Source organism: Macrotis lagotis, chromosome 5, assembly GCF_037893015.1.
Source record: "Macrotis lagotis isolate mMagLag1 chromosome 5, bilby.v1.9.chrom.fasta, whole genome shotgun sequence".
In the NCBI taxonomy this organism is placed as follows: domain Eukaryota; kingdom Metazoa; phylum Chordata; class Mammalia; order Peramelemorphia; family Peramelidae; genus Macrotis; species Macrotis lagotis.
Window position 1 is genome coordinate 96,402,229 of NC_133662.1, and position 11,863 is coordinate 96,414,091.

The window sequence follows — 11,863 nt, forward strand, 5'->3', positions numbered from 1 at the left end:
CTGAGTCCATTTTTTTAAAAGAAAAGCCATTCCCCAGTTGATAAATAGTCAAAGTATATGCAAAGGCAATTTACAAATAAGGAGATCAAAGCAATCCACAGTCATATGAAAAATTGCTCTAAATCATTACTTATTAGAGAAATGCAAATTAAAGCTTCTCTGAGGTACCACCTCACACTTCTCAGACTGGCCAATATGACCAGAAAGGATAATGATGATTGTTGAAAGGGTTGTGGGAAATCTGGGACAATATTACACTGTTGGTGGAGCTGTGAACTTATCCAACCTTTCTGGAGAGAAATTTGGATCTACGCCCAAAGAGCAACAAAAATGTGCATATCCTTTGATCCAGCAATACCACTACTGGGTCTATACCCTGAAGAGATGATGAAAAAGGGTAAAAACATCACTTGTACAAAAATATTCATAGCAGTCCTGTCTGTGGTGGGAAAGAATTGGAAATCCAGTAAATGTCCTTCAATTGGGGAATGGCTTAGCAAAATGTGGTATATGTATGTCATGGAACACTATTGTTCTATTAGAAACCAGGAGGGATGGGATTTCAGGGAAACCTGGAGGGATTTTCATGAACTGATGCTGAGTGAGATGAGCAGAACCAGAAAAACACTGTACACCCTAACAGCAACATGGGAGTGATATTCAACCTTGAAGGACTTGCTCATTCCATCAGTGCAACAATCGGGAACAATTTTGGGCTGTCTGCAAAGGAGAGTGCCATCTGTATCCAAATAAGGAGCTGTGGAGTTTGAACAAAGTGCAAGGACTATTCCCTTTAATTTAGAAAAAAAAAAAAAACATATCTTATTGTCTGATCTTGTTACCTCTTAAACTTCTCTTCTCTTTAAGGATATGATTTCTCTCTCATCACACCCAATTTGGATCAAGGTACAACATGCTTTCTGTGGGGGGTGGGGTGGGGGGAGGGAAGCAAGATTGGGGGAAAATTGTAAAACTCAAATAATATCTTTAATAAAAATAAATTTAAAAAAAGAAATGGAGTCAAAATTAATGCACCAAGCATGAAAAGGTAATGGTAAAATAAAGAAAAAAACTTTTAATCAAATTTCTCTGATAGAGGTTTTAAATCCAAGAAATATAAACAACAAATAATTATGCATATATACATATACACATATATTACATATATATATATAATTAATATTACTTTCCCAATATGGTCAAAGGATATGAACAGATAGTTCTCTAAAATATTGCAAAGAATTCACAACCAAGTGAAATTCAAATCACTCTACATCACAAATCAAAGAAATTTAAATAAAAAACCCTGAAATTTCATCTCACACCCTGATAACTGGCAAAAATAAGAAAAAAACCAGCAATAGTCAATGGTGGAAGAGTTGTCAAATGATAGGTTTGCAGTATACTGCTAATAAACTGTTAGTAGAGCTGTGAAATGGTACAATCATTCTGGAAAGCAATTTTGAAAATGAAGTGATTAAAATGATCAAATCCTTTGAAACAGAGATCCTACTACTGGGCTCAAGGAAAACAACTATAAGAAGAAAATTCCTATACACACTAAAATATTTATAGCAGCATATTTTGTGAAAACTAAAAATTAGAAATACACTAGATACCCATCAATTCAGAAATGGTTGAGGCAGCTAGGTGGCTCAGGGGCAGCTAGGTGGTGCAGTGGATAGAGCACCACAGTTAGGAGTACCTGGGTTCAAATTCGGCCTCAACACTTAATAATTATCTAGCTGTACAGCCTTGGGCAAGCCACTTAATCCCACTGCCTTGCAAAAAAAACTCTAAAAAACAAAAAAAAAGAAAGAAAGAAATGGTTAAACAACTTGTGGCAAATGAATATAATAGAATATTACTCTGCTATAAGAATTACGTGATAAATACATAAAAGCATGGGAAAATCCTTTGGAACTAATGTAACATGAGTAAGCTAAGTCAAGAAAATGATAAACATGGTAATTAGAACAAAGTAAATGGAAAGAACTTTATACCAAAAAATCAAAAGTAAATCCAATAAAATTATGAAGACCAAGCTGGACTCAACTGAAGAGATATGAGAGAATATCTCCAATCCACTTCTTCATGAATATGAAAGATCCATAGTTGTTATATATTGCACATGGTTTTGCATGTAAGAAATTATGATGATATAAGACATAGAATATAGCAATAAGTAAAGAAGATATCAATAAAAAAGAAACAAATTATTAGCTGCACCATTTTTGACAAAGAAAGGGAGAAGGAAAAGAAGGAGAGGGCAAGAATAATGAAGTGGCTTTATTCTTTACCACTCTGTTCAAGTGATCTCATTCTATCCCTTCTCCTCCAACAGATTACCCCCTCTTGTCATCCTCATTCTTTCACTTACTTTCAATCTCTCACTTTACTAGCTTATTATCTATTGCTTACAAATGTGCCCATGTCTCCCTTATCCTTAAAAGAAAAAACCTTCTATTTCTGCCCTTTCCCACTTGAAAAGTCATCTCCAAAAGTTATCTCCTCCCATTCTTCTCTCTCTCTCTCACCCTCCCCTTACCCCTTATCAACTTGTTGTTGCCAATGCCTTTAGATTTCACTTTGCAACCTCTGTCTAATAAACTCCCCTCTCTCTCCTCTTTCATTGCCTCTCTAATGCAGGTACTTCTCACTTTTACTGTAAAATTGAGGACAGAGAGTAAAAAATCAACTTGTGAGTCTGTCTCAAGTTTCTCCCCATTCTAATTCATTCCCCATTCAGCCACTACAATGATTTTCCTAAAATGTAGGTTCAACCATGTTATTCCCTTATTTCAGTAAACTCCAGTGACTCTCTAATCTCCAGAATCAGATACAAAATATCTTATCTGACATTCAAAGTCCTTCATAATCTAGCTTTCTTACATCTCAGTTCCCAATATAAATATACAGTCTTTGGTCCAATTTCCCTAGCCTCTGGGCTGTTCCACAAAAGAGACACTTCTCTTGGCTCCAAACATTTTCTCTGACTGTACTTTCTGCTTAGAATGCTCTCCCTCATCCCCTCTGCCTAATGACTTGACTTACTTTATTCCAATGAATTTCTGTCTTTCATTGAGATCCTTCTTAATTCTAATTGCCTGCCTGCTATTATATCCTATCTATCCTGTATTTAGCAGACTTTCTATATATTTGCTTACATTGTTTCTCAAGCTAAATGGTAAACTCCTTCAGGGCAAAGACCTCTTTTTATATCCCCAGCACTTTAACTTGGTGTCAGGCACAAGTAAAAGTAAAATAACTGTTTGTGAATGGATTGATTGCCAGAGGGAGGGAGGAAAGCAGAGAAAGTGCTCCAATTTATTTTCAAACACCGGAAGTCTCCTGCTGATATTCTATCTTGCCTCTCTCAGGCAGTTTCAAAGCTGTTTCCTAAACTCATCTATTTCATGAGTTTTTTTTTTTGTTCAAGTAATCTATATACTCCAATGGCAATATCATTCTTGTTTTTGCATTTGCTGGTTTTTACTCAAAAGCTCTTCACCATGCTTCTATTTTCTCATTCTGAGGGCAAGAGGATTTCCAATTGACCCCAGATTTCTAATCCCTATATATATAAAACACTACATATTCTGAGATTGATATATATAGGGGAAAATGAGGTTTTCACTCTTAAAGAAGCTCAATTTTCTTTCTTTTTCTCTTTGAGAGGAAATTTTGAGCACCAAGACTGTCCCTTAAGTGCTAATAAATAAGCAGAGCATCTGACAAACAGTAAAAAATGTTGTTTGTTGAAGTTGTATAACTGTATTTTGGTATGTTTTCTGCATATAAGTTTGGAACCATAAGACGTCACATGGACTTTTTCTGTGAACATTTAACTCAAGGAATTAGGGAAAGCATTCAAAAATAATGTTTAAGCCTCCTTGTTCTGAATTGGGTAAATAAATGTAAATTCAAATGTATCCCAGTCAATTTGTTGACTGTATCCCAGTCAATTTGTTGATGAATATAAATTTTAAAGAAGGGTGAAAGCTGGGAACAGAATGTTCAAAGGAGATTGGACAATGAAGTTTCAAACCCTGAAATATACACAGCTATTCCCTGCTTGACCTCAGTCTAAGAGACCATGTGGAAACTTGAGGAAAAGCAAGTTTTACCATGATGATCCATAGATAATACTGTGGTAATTAAAAAGGGGATACTACATTACATAAATGTGTGTGTGTGTGTGTGTGTGTGTGTGTGTGTGTGTGTGTGTGTGTAACCTACCCTCTTCCTTCTGAAACAGGTATAGCCTTCTAAAGTCATATACAGTATTTTTCCTTCTTTTGACCAGTTTGGATTAAGGTTCATCTATCAGCCACTCTCCTACACTTCCTCCTTGTGTGAATGGATGTCCACTTGTATACCCCAAATATAAGATAATTTTCCTTTATGTTCCTTCCCCTCTCTCCCAAGTATTCCTCTTACCCTTCTCTTTCCTTTTTCTTAAGATCATCAAAACACAATAAACCATACCCATGGCACAGTGGGTAGAATGTCAGCCCTGAAATTAGGAGAACATGAGTTCAAATCTGACCTCAGACACTTAATAGCTGTGAGGCTTTCGGCAAGTCACTTAACCTTGATTGCCTGGCATCTTGGATCATCTCCAGATTCATATCTGGTCACTGGACAAAGATGGCTCTGAAAGAAAAAAGTGAGACTGGTGACAGCACAGCCCCCTCACTCAAATCCAAACACCATCCTGATGTCATGATCTTCCTTGAAAATGAAGGACAAACACTATTGAATTTCTTTAATGAACCCTGATGATGATGGTGTTCAGAAGAAACAAGCATCATCTCATAGTTCAATGTAAGTTTATCTTCATTTAGTATATCATCATTGCTCATTTGTGTTTATCTTCACTTCCATATTAGAATTTTTCTCATTTCCTTATTAGAATTTCAAAGTTTCTATGTAGCATGGTCTTTTCATAAGAAATGCTTAGAAGTTCTCTACTTCATTAACCACCCCTCCTTACAATTATTACCAATTTTATTAGGCAAAGTATTGACTGTAATACCATATTCCAAATTCTGCTCCTTTATTACTAGTAGCTATTATCACACTGTGACTAAATAAAACAGTGGCTTTTTTTGTACTTGAATTTTTTTTTTTCTGGCTGCAATGTTTTTTCTCTGACCTAGAAGCTCTAGATTTTGACTAAGATTTTCCTGGAAATTTTATTTGGGCATGATTTTTTTCTCCCTTTCTGATGGTAACTAGGAGATTCTTTTATTATTTGCCCTCTAATTATAAGAGATCTGGGCTGGTTTCTTTTAAGATTTCTTGAAAAGAATCTAAGTTCATTATTTTGTTCAAGGTGTTCAAATAATCCAGTGATTCTTATTTTTTTTTCCTTGATCTGCTCTCTAGGTTAGTCGTTTTTCCCTATGAAATACCATACATTTTCTTTTATTTCAGGGAGTTTATTCTTGGGAAAAGTTTTATATCTCTTATGTGAAGATGTTTACTTTACAATTCTTTCTTTCATTTCTTTTTTGTTTTCCCCCCCTTGAACACTCATTTCATCTATGAAAAATTTTTAACTTTAAAAAAACTTCTCCCTCATTTCTTCCAGGAATTCTATTTGAGTCTGTGCCCAAGTTGTGTTTTTTTGCCCTCTGTTTGTAGATGTTTTAATGTCATTTTCTTCCCCATTTGTGTCTTGTATATTCCTGCACAAAGTCCAAATATGAACCAAGGGAAAAAAAAAAACTTTGACTAGAATTGGGTTTCTTGAAACTAGGATGTAAAAAGTAAAAGTCAAGAGAGACTTCTGAAAGTCAGTGTGGTATAGTCTGAAATCAAGGATATAAACTTGGAGGGAAAGTTTATTTTTTTCTCTAGAGGTCAAAAGTCAAAGAAGATACCAACAGGAGATAGAAATAACATAAAGAAAGGGGAAAACTATGAGTTAATGCTCCCAAGGGCTGAAGATGATGAACAAATTCTTACAAAGAAAGATATCCAAAACAAAATAATCCTCAATCCTTTGCTTGTTTTACTCCACAGTCCCCTAAAAATGTCTGAAGTGATATGTTTAGAATGTCCAAATAAAAGAAGAACAGGAATCTCTACCACATGGAATAAACAAGATCTAGCTAGAGAAAAGAATCCAAATTCAGGAATATGAGGACTGGGAAAAGAGGGGAAGATTTAAAACAACTGAACCTAGTGATCCTAAAAACATGAAATTGTGTAGTTCATAAGAATTTCTCTTAGTTCACTTTGCTCTAAATTTTCTTTAGTAAATTTATTGAAAGTCCAACAGAGTTGATGTATAGCAGGAAAACAAGAGAAAAAAGAGAAATGGGAGAGAAAATATCATATTCTATAATGACCAGTTCCAGGTGATCATATGAAGAAGTTCCGAGTTGCTAAGATTCCCAGAAGAGTGTCTTTCTAAAATGGTCAAGGAGAAACAAATATGGGGATCAAAAGCATATATAGAATTGTTTCCTCATCCCAGTGGGCAACTGGAAATGGACAGATTTTTTTTTAATTTTTTTTTTGCAAGGCAAATGGGGTTAAGTGGTTTGCCCAAGACCACACAGCTAGGTAATTATTAAGTGTCTAAGGTCAAATTTGAACTCAGGTACTCCTGACTCCAGAGTCAGTGCTCTCTCCACTGTGCCACCTAGCAGCCCCAAATGGACAGATTAAAAAAAGAGTTACAATATTTTAGAAGGAATTATGGTGATAAAATCCACAAAGGTACTTGGGTTTTACTAAGATAAAAAAATTGTACCCTTTCATATTTACGCTTTATATGTCAGTCAGATAAATATTACAGTTTAATTACTGGGATAAGAAGTATATGTGAATTTGGAATAATTCTAAATTGGTTAAATTATTTAGAGTAACAAGAGGTTTAAAAATTGGGCATTTATGGTAGTAACAATTTTTGATAGACTCTTCTGAGAGAAAGAAATGATTTTTCTCTCTGGTTATTAAGAATATGCTAATTACATGAATTTACTTAATTCAAATATTAGCTATACATTTATGACAGTTATTTAAAGACAAAGGATAGGGCTACCTATTAAAAGTATTCTAGAATTTATATTTAGTCTTAATAAGAACATTTCAAGTATAATAACATTATGTGAGACATCCAAGTTTAAGAAGCAACTAAATGAAATGATCATTTCAAACATATCAAGAAACTAAATAGAAACAAATAACCATAGCAGTTAATTCAACAAACATAATATTATTGTTTATTATGTGTAAGCCCCTGTTGTAAGTGCTAGAAATTCAAAGATAAAAATAATAGTACCTGCCCTTGAGGAACTTACATTCTAAGCTTACCTACACATGTAAATATTAATACAAAATAAGAAGGTATAGAGGTAATGGAAAGATCCAAATATAATGCTAAGAAAATTTTTAAAAGGTAAAGCACAATCTCAGTTGAAAGGCTCAGGACAGTTTTCACTGAGGAAGCAGAGCCTGAAATAATCTTTCAAGGAAGATAAAGATTTGAAAAGGTAGCAATGAGAAGGCAGAATATTCTAATTCAATAATCATTTATTAAGCACTCACTGTATACAAATGATCATTTTTGAGGTAAATTAGACAAAAAGGGAAAATGGAGATAATAGTTCATATTTAGGGTATAGCTAGGACTGGGTCATCAAAAATTCAGAAGTAATTCTCTCTTCTACATTTTTTCTTGAGGAACATTACCTATATGAACTTTTCAACTTTACAATGTTACCTAACATAATGAAATTATTAAGTCACCAAAGTCATAAAGTAGAAAGAAATTAAGTGAGAGTTCATAAATAATCAGATCAACAACTAGTCGTTTAAACTAAAAAACTAGCCATCTTAACTGAAAAAATTTAGGAAGGGGATAATATCTATTCATGATTCTAACAGTCCTCCCAGGACTACCCTAAACACAACCTTCTAGGGCTGGCCAAGTATTAAAATATCCTCTAAAGGTAGGAAAGAAATATAGACACAGATTGCTGTTTTCTCCAACATTTAATGTGAAAGTCTCTCTCTCAATCTCTCTCTCTCTCTCTCTCTCTCTTCTCTCTCTCTCTCTCTCTCTCTCTCTCTCTCTCTCACACACACACACACACACACACACACACACACAAACATGACAGAAATGAAATGGGATCTATGGGTTCTATCAGATATTCTAAGAACTTCAATGAGCAAATGCTACTTTTAGTTCATCCATTATCGACTACTCTAATGAAAAACTTGGGAGAAAAAAAATCACTTTTGTATTGTTATTGTTATTTGTCACCACTAAGTGAAAGAAGTGAGGTACATAGAAATAAGCTTTGAACTTTCAAGTCAGAGGTCCTAGGGTCAAATCTTCTGTTGATTATGATCTGTGTGACTTTGGTCAAGTCACTTAACTTCTCTAGGGCTTAACTTCAACCTTTTTGAAATGGGTGTGGTGGTGAACTAGATGATCTCTAAAATCTCTTCCAGTTCTGGTTTGTGTCTATGTCTTGGGTTGAGGCACAGCAGATATAGTGTTGAACTTGGTAGTTTAAATTCTATCAGTTTAATGAGCTTAGATCCTATCAGGCATTTCTTGATTCTATAACTCTAGGCAAGTTATTTAACTTCTCAGCCTCAACTTCCTCACTTGTAAAATATGGATAAATGCACATGGATAATAAACTGGGCCCAGAACTAATTAGAAGAGAAGCAGCATTTGAGAAATTTCACAGTGCTTTTAATAATTCCAAGCATTCTCCTGGAACAAAGGTACATCTTTTTAACAACAACATTTTTCTAGTGTTGGTAAAATATGAAAAGTGATGGATCAAAGTCATTCAAAGATTAAAGTTGAAAGATCATCCAGAATAGTGGTGAAGATTATGCTAAGAAGCGATAAGAGTAGTACTTGTGCAAGAAAATTCACAAAAAGGATATAATCATAAAGATATGACTTAAAAAGAAGTTGGTCTGGTCATATAGCATGAGGCAGGGACACCTGAAAGAGATTCTGAAAAATCCATACACACAATGTCAAGAGAAAGGTCCCCAGGATTTCTGGGAAGATATGTATATAAGTCACAAAAGGTGAGAAGGCATGGATGGCACATAATCTTTACCATGAAGAAAAAGTCCACACTTATAGATATCTATAAAATTCAAATTACATATTCATTTTACCAAAACTTACTTTAATGTCACTGGTTAAAGCATTTATATCTAGACTACGACATAAGCATAAATTATTTTGAACTGTGTTTAAATAGTCAAGTAGAATAAATTCACACCAATACTGTTCTGTAATTCTTGTATATTTAATTTTAAGCCAAAAACTTTATGGCCAAAGTATAACAGCAAGGCCAACACACATGAAATAGAAAAGCAGGAAATGTGTTCCTTTTACAGTTGATTAAACATATCAAACACTCTTTTATAAAATCTTTCCATTTGAAACTGCACATAATTATATCAATACTCATCCTGAAGATTATAAACTTGAACCATAAATGAAATCAGAGGTGGAAAATGCAGATCTCAGATTGCAGACAGTGTTGTGAAATAGAAGAGTAAAGGTTTTTGAATTCCAACTATTATTACCCTATGTGCCTTTCAAGTCCTCAACTTTCTCACCTATAAAATGAAGAAGATGGGGTAGATGACCTAAAAGATGATCCCTTCCAGGTCTAACCTTATCACTTTAAGTAGAGAGTTATCTTAAGAAGACAAAAGGCCTGTATCCTTTAGGATGAAAGAACAAATATAATGAAATTGGGGGGGGGGGGGGGAAGGGATACATTCCAAGGGGAGGGGGCAGAATGTTTTGGTGGAGTTTTTTAAAATATGTATACTCTCCTTATTCATCTCCACTTCTTTCAAGTTTCAGTTAAGACCCTATCTTCTATGAGAAGCCTTGTCTGATTTCCCCTTAATGCAATACCTTTATACATACACACACATATATATGTGTGTATATATATATATATATATATATATATATATATATATATATAGTTTGAATGTTGTCTCCCTCATTAGACTATATTCTTGAAGATCAGAGACTGTCTTCTGCCTTTCTTTGTATCCTAAGAGCTTAGTACAGTGTCTGGCATACAGTAGGTGCTTAATAAGTGCTTACTGACTGATATGAGTATAATGGAAATAAATTATACAACTGTTATCAATATATAATTCATATTTTAGATAGTTATATAGTATAAATTCACCTGGGGTCTAGTACTCACACATATACTCATTAGATTGCAAGCCCCTTCAGTAGATTTTATGTTCTTTGAGGATAAGAACTGTCTTTGTTTTAAAAAATGTAATTGTATTTCTACTCCCAGTTTTTAATAGAGTCCAACACAAAGTAGTCTGTTAATGTTTATTTACTATTATTGACTTTTGAACATGCTAATTAAGGACATGCTAATTATATAAATCTATTTAATTCAAATGTTAGCTATATATTTATGACAGATATTAAAAGACAAAGGATAGGGTTACCAATTAAAAGTATTCTAGAATTTATATTTAGCCTTAATAAGAACATTTCAAGTATAATAACATTATGCTGTATAGTTCATTATGGGGCCCAAGAAATTTTATTTAAATTTAATTGTTTGAATTAAATTTATTTAAATATATGCAAATAACCAAATACGTATCTGTATTTAAATACTTTTAAAAGTATCCATGTTGTCTACATATAAAATAAATATATTTATTTAAATGCATAGGTGCTATACCTACACATGTGTACATATGCATGTATCACATAAATATGTATATATGTGTTTGAAAGTTTCCAGACCCCAGACTAAGAACTCTAGAGACTGCACGGGTAAGGGAAGTCACCCAACTCCGAGGCATGCGCACAGCAGGGGGCTCTGGGGCCCCACGTTGAGTAGCGCCCCCTAGACGCATGAGGTGGTATTGCTTGCCGGGCAGCGCCCGACTGTCCACCCAGTTCATGGGCCTCCCTCCACCTTGGCGCTAAAGGCAGGTGTAAGGCGGGATGCAAGGTCAGAGCCATTGCCAAGGGTTGGCCAGGAGCATCTCACCCAGTCTCACCCCTCCCTCCTAGATAAAGTGCGGGGCAGTGCCAAGCAGGAAGGGAAAGAGAGGAGTTGGGCGGGAAAGGGAGGTGGGGTCTTCCAGGAGGGGGAGGGGCGGGAGAGGAGGGGGAGGGGCGGAAGGCGTCGCTGCGCGCGCGTGCGGGGGGGGGCCCGCGCGGGCTCGGCGCTCCGCCCCGGCCCGGCCCCGCCCCCGCCTCCACAAAGGAGGGGCGCCGGGGCCGGGGCTGGAGGAGGGAGAAGTAAATAAAGGACGGTACCAGGCCGGGGAGTTCCGGAAAGCGGCTCGGCTCCCTCTCCGTGGAGCTTCACGGCGACGCGGCCCGGCCCGGCGGTGCGGGCAGCAGCCGGCTCCCATGGAGGGAAGGGTGGGGGGCAAAGGGTGAGCAGGCCCCGAGCCTCGAGGGCGACAACCGCTGCGGAGGAGCGGAGGAAGACCGGCCAAGCCGGGGAGAAGCGGCTGCGGCCGCGGGGGAGGGGCGCGGGCGGGGAGGGCGCGCGCGCACGCGCACGGGGCACGCGCGGGGCCCCGGAAGCGAGGAGGAGGCGGAGGGAAGGGCGCGCGGGGGCGGGGCCGCGGGGCGTGACGCGGCGCGTCGCCTCCTCCCCGGCCAATGACGGAGGGGAGGCGGGGTCAGCGGGGGGCGGGTCTGTAATGGCTTAGGTTGAAGAGTCCTAGACCAGCTGGTGGTGGACTTGACTCCTCCTGTCCGTGAACTTGACTGGTAAAAAAAATCTTTATTTCAATAAAACCAGTTTTTCTATGTATTTTATACCCCTGAAACACTATCCTGAGAAGGCGT

The 11,863-nt window shown here is 36.8% G+C and overlaps 1 protein-coding gene across 3 annotated transcripts in view; it reads right to left on the reverse strand.

Moving 5' to 3' along the window:
* Positions 1–11,558, reverse strand: part of FBXL4 (F-box and leucine rich repeat protein 4) — a 135,779-nt gene extending 124,221 nt beyond the window's left edge. For 2 of the 3 annotated variants that reach the window (XM_074187215.1, XM_074187218.1), the window contains exon 1: positions 11,321–11,558. The gene's annotated coding sequence lies outside the window, so the exon portion shown is untranslated. Of the gene's footprint in view, positions 1–4,549; positions 4,657–11,320 lie in introns of all 3 variants that reach the window. The other variant, XM_074187216.1, reaches the window with a different exon arrangement.
* Between the last annotated feature and the right edge of the window lie 305 nt (positions 11,559–11,863).